Genomic DNA, 6000 nt, shown 5'->3' with positions numbered 1-6000 from the left:
TTCATCTCTTAAAGTTGATGTAGGTTAAAACTGGCCAACTGGAGGGCTGATAGTGGATTTCGTGTTTTCTGAATGTGGAAATGAAGCAGTATAATTAAAGGGAACCAAAACACAAACTTGCTTGAGCTTCTCCCACTTACTTATGAATAGCAACCTGCAAGGATTACATGAAGTTTACCCTGTAAAATCTTTTTATTTGCAATACAATTTTCCACTCTTATCACATTTCAGAGCTGCATTTGATAGGTCCTAAAAGGCTTATTGCTTTTATGTCACAGACTAGGAATTACTTATTTACTGTATTATCCTCAAGTACCTCATAAAAATAGAATTACTTCTTAAGCTTAAAGCCTCACTGTCTGATTTGAAAGGAAACTACGTGGTAGATGCTTTCACCCCTCTTCCCACAGCAAGTGGAAAGTAAATATAGCTGCAGATGCAAACAAATTAGAAATAGTTCAAGAATTTTACTGTAAATATAATCCTATTTTCTCTAATGAGATGATGGTAAAAGTAAACAAAAAAGCTGTTGCAGGTGGATAGGTCAGGAAGCAGTTTCAAACTTAAATAACTGGGGTGATGTAGGGCTTGAAGATGTGGTTAACAAACTTTTCCAAATAAAGCATTTTCTAAGTAGAATGAAATCCAGTATTTTGAGATATTTAAAAAAAAATATGTTGGTAGCTGAATGCTAATTTACCACTCAGTGTGCTGCAAGATTTGTTAATCTCATACGCAAAACTTCTTTGATGTGCACTATGCCAAAATACTAATTCTCCATGAAAAAAAGTAGTAAAACTGGATTACATGTGTTGATATCACACTGCAGAAACAGGAACATAAGTGTTCATAATGTTCAATCCTTTTTTCATTCCAGAGACTAGAATATGAATATTGCTGATTGAATACAATAACACAGCTCACAAATTAAGAGTCTCCAGAGATGTCCACGTAACACTGTCAATACCGAGGCAATGACATCAGGCATGTCAGTTAAAAATAATAACTACTCCATGTAAACTAGTTTTTCAGCCATAATTTTTTAGCTTAAAAAAATTAAATTGTTTCACCAATATTTTAGTTTAATTAATGTAAGGTTTTATCAAAACATTTGCTCTAGCAAGTAAGTTTATAATCTTGTTCCTGTGCTAGCAACCCTCCAACCTCCAGTAGAGAACTCTCCCAGTAGGGTGTCACTGGACATAACTCTGTCAGTACTATGATGGGAAGGCTTTGAGATCTTCAGTGTCTTAACTGCATGTGGTATATTAATAATTCCACTGCTTAAACACAACTTGGCCAGCATAAACAGCATTGACACTTGCAACACTTTGCTTATGTAGTGTACAAATGTAGAAATATTGCTAAAGACCTGGTTTAAAGCTAACAATATAAACAAATATTAATTACATGCAAGTACTTTTTTTTTTTTTTAACCTTAACATTATTCCTAGTCTATTCCCTTTGGCCCATAAATGTTTTTACTATACAGCTTCCAGGTTCTTTTATGCCAGTACGCTGTGTTTATCTTCACACACAGTAATAATGTGCTGGTTGTGGGTTTGAATTCAATTCCTATTTAGAAAAATCTTTATCACAGTAACAAATCTAGACCAGTTTGGCAAGTTGAAAAAAAAGAAAGTCTATGTAACTTGAAGCAAATCTCTCTAAGGCTTAACAGTATTCATTTCATATTTAATTGAGAGTATTTAAGCAAATAAATAGCTCCTCTGACTTTCCTTGCAAGGGTTAAATTTCTTGGTGTATTTCCAGGCTGTAGTTCTGTTACTCTGAATTTTCACTTACATTAAATCACTGAAGAAAATGGTCTATACAAGGCCTTGAATACTCAGTGTGTTGTATTTTGCCTATTCAAATTTATTACACTAATTTCCCAATTTATAATATTAATCATTTTCTCAAGTTCCCTTCAAAATAAACAAGTGCATATGCACTATTTCATTCAATATGAACTCTCACAAGCATATATTACAAAAGAACCCAATTTTATTACATCATAGAGATGGCTATCATGGAAAGAAATTACTCTCTTATAAAATGAGTTTTGTGGTGGAGCTTCTGTAGTCTCATTTCAAGTGATATCCACTAAAGTCTAAATGATGGGATTAGCTTTCCCCATAGTTTACAGTCTTTTCATTAATACAGGCAGAAAGGTTAATTTCAGTTTTTTCATTCAAAGTTAAAGAAAGTTTTAACAACCTGTTAACTGCTTGTACTGCATAACTAAGTCAGTTTCCTGTAGTGTTTACAGAGATAGAAATCCCACTCTGAACTACTCAAACACCCCTCAACATTCAAGCAAGCAGAGTTATTCATGTAATGCAGAGAGCTGATTCGATAAGGGATATATAAACACAGATACAAGGAAATATTTATAGTTATGTAAAGCTCCTGACTGAAGCCATTGTACCTGTAAGTAACATTGGCTGTAAAGTGAACTCATCAGCAGTCAATACAGTAGAGAAAGATTCAAGTTTTGCATTAGTCTCCATATTTTCAACCTCAGTCCATAGTTATTAAACAACTTTGTGTCAGTAGCTCATCATCTGTCCTGCTCCTGCAGGTATAGCAACCATTTTAAATAAAATGTTTTATATAAACCAAATACATTACATGGGCCGGTTACATGTGCCAGCATGCTGACCTCAGACTCTTCATGTTTACCAAGTCAACAAAACCCTTATATCCACCAGCTCCTCAGGAAAGGCATTTTCCTTAAAAGCTAAAACAATTGATCTTTTCCTGGGGTTGGAATTACCATCCCTTGTAATGATAATCCCCACACAATTTGCCTTGGCCAATCTTTCACGTGAATAACTTTTTTTTAATCGTTATTTACATACAGTGCTGTATGCACATCACCTGAATCAGGCCTTGTTATATTGGTCTGTTATCAGTGTGAGCTCACAACTTAGGCTAGGAGACTGCAGGATGAATGCACATTTGTCCTGCAAAATCGGAAAGGCTGCTGAAGCAGAAGACGTTTTCCCTGGGTCTGAGGATGGTACCACACTGCCACCCTCAGCAGGAACAGCAGATCATCATAAATACAAACATGTTCCTCCTTTCAAACGGGAAAGGTTCAAATGATCTTGAATTTGCTTTCAGTGAGGAATAAACCCATCTCCCATCCACTGTGTGTGTCACTAACATAAGCAGCATTGCACTTTTAGGAAATAAAAGATGGAGTACCTGTGCCAGTAAAGTCTATGTGCTCTATTAAGGCTCCTCTTGAATATGGGAAGACAATAGGTAACAATGAACTGATGAGAAACTACAGTGGTAAGTAGTCTGTCTTAATTACTAATGAACAGCTTTGGTATGACTTTTTCATAGATACACAGTGGTTGAAAGTAAGTCAGAACTGACTGATTCCTCTCTTTCCATTGTATAAACATACAGAAGCACATACATCCATGAAAACCAGTATTGTATAGTATATATTTGATATTACAATATTACACTAGATGTTTTGCTGACATAATGTACACTTAGAAATCATTATCCTCTGTGCTTTAAATACTATATAATCTTACTTTTAAGATAACACTTGAATCAGTTCAACAGAGCACGTTTTAATTAAAGTATTCATCTTTGAATCAACGGTGATTTCTCATTCACTTACGTATGTGCCAACATATGTAAAGAAGTACAAAACCTGCAATTTCAGAAATGTTAAGTAATAGCTTTCACTTATTTCAAGCCCAGATCCTTTTTTCCTCCCTGCAGTCTTCATATTTCTCTAATCAATTATTAAATTTCAGAGCACAAAATAGTGCCTGTAGAGACTTGATTTCCTATCCATGTTCATGTCTGCTTTGCTCTGTAATGAACATTAAAGACTCTTCAGTAAGACATAGGCAGATATGTAGCAGTATCAAAGAGGTGTAATCTATGAATAATAATGTGATATTACAACATTTTTTTGGTCTGAACTCATTTTCGTTTTCTTTACATATTTCTGTCTTGCAAAGTGATTAGAAAAATAATAGCCAATCAGAAAACGGGCAGAACAGAGTAAACTAGAATTGCAGCTTGGGCCAACCCCCTCCAATTTCATGTTTGTATTCTACTGTAAACCTAAAATATATTAATATACCGTAAATGGTGTTTTCCTTAAAATTTGTTATTTTATGTGATGGCAGTAGATGAACTCATTTAAGTAATTTTTATTCACAGAAATCAGACAGTATTCCATATTCACCCCCAGGAGGCAAAATTTCAAATTTCTAGGTTCACAGCTACCCGAAATATTTTTAGTTGATACATATTTCAGTAACTGAACTACAGAAGAACATCTACTGCAGAACAGATTAAATAAAAAAGTTACCCCTTTTTTTAAGTTTTAGCTGTACAAAGTGTAATAATTTTCTACTTTGTTTTCAATTTTAATAAAATTTCTGAAGAGTTTTCTTTTATTTCAGAGATAAACCTGATGCTTCTTCAAAAATGTCAGCACATTAGCTATTCAAGTTATCGTAATTAATTGTGTTGTCAAGAGACTAGACATTGTGTAATCATATTGTCATTACAGAGCTGACAAAACCTTAACTGTTTTATTTCACTGTTAAAAGTCACTAGCTCTGCAGTTTTGAGTTCTTTTTCAATTTAGTTGCCTAGGAAAATGAAGTGTATGGGATATATACACACACATATATACTGATATATTAGCCTGTAAGTTCCCAACTAACTACTTTTGAATGAGTTTATTAATTTGTCTCAGGTTTGATAGATAGCCTCAAATATTATCCAAAGTTTCATGCAAGTAAACATGGAAAGAAGATTGTATCTTTCTGTGTAGATGAGGTCATTGTAAAAGGAACAAGCTTTAGAAAACTCTTTTCTCTTAGGATATTATTAATAGCAGGAATAATTAATAAATAGATATTGTTTATAGGTTTAATTAATAGAGCACAGGTGCTCTAGGAACCATACTGACCGTTCAATGCAGTATGCACAGGTGCAATAGAAACAATACTGACAGTTTAAGATTGTTCAGAAGATAAGTAACCATGATGACCGAAGCCTGCATCAGTGAACAGTGACGTCTGGAGAGGAATTGGAACGGAACGATAAGAACTAGCCGAAACTGTGGAATACAATGGACTTTTGAAATTGATGATGAATTGAGAGCTGAAAGATCCTGGAAAGTCACCAAAGACTCTTTGTATTGTATGTTATATCATATATATAGAAGGCACCTCACTGAGGTGATGGTCCAACTCTGAGTTGTTAATAAAGCAGCCTAGAGGTACCCACAGTCTGGTGAAATCCTTTAACATCATTTACCTTCTCCCCAGAAGAGAGGCAAAATTCTGAACTTAACTGTATCTGGTCCTTAAAGAGTCTAACCTCCAGAGAAGAGTTGATGATACCTCAATCACAGGAAAAAAACATTAGCTCAGACACCTTTAGACACCAGAGACTGCAGCCACAGGCCAAATACAGAAACTGTTTTCATAATCTTGCTCCTCATGAGTTAAATATTACAGACAATGCCTACTTTCCAGCTGTTTACTGTCAACCCAACATTTTGCTCAACTATGATGGTTTTCCAGGCTCCCCCTTCAATGCAGAGCCATAGTATTCCTATGGCCTGGAAATTAGATTGTAAAATTGACTGTATACAACTTTATTACTCTGCTTTAGAGTAATGTAAATCTAACCAGGAGATTAATAATAATTGCATAACTTGAAGTATTAAAAGATGATTTCTAATCTAAATTCCAAGCTTTCAGTATAGTACACTTAAAGAGCAGAAGAAAAGAATGTAGGACAGAAGCAGTGCTATAGAATAACAAACCCAAAATTATAAAAGCCAAGCTAAAAATGATTAGCTTTTGGAATACACTAAAAACACACAAGCTTTTAAAAAACAGTGTTATTTTGAGGCTCTGAGCCTCAGCACTTCACATCCCACAAAACTGTTCATTTAGTTGGCTTGAACCAAATTCTTTGCTGAGTTCATTAAGAGAGACA

The sequence above is a fragment of the Strix aluco genome, chromosome 7 (genome assembly GCF_031877795.1).
Source record: "Strix aluco isolate bStrAlu1 chromosome 7, bStrAlu1.hap1, whole genome shotgun sequence".
Classification (NCBI taxonomy): Eukaryota; Metazoa; Chordata; class Aves; order Strigiformes; family Strigidae; genus Strix; species Strix aluco.
Note: the sequence above shows the minus strand (reverse complement) of the source record.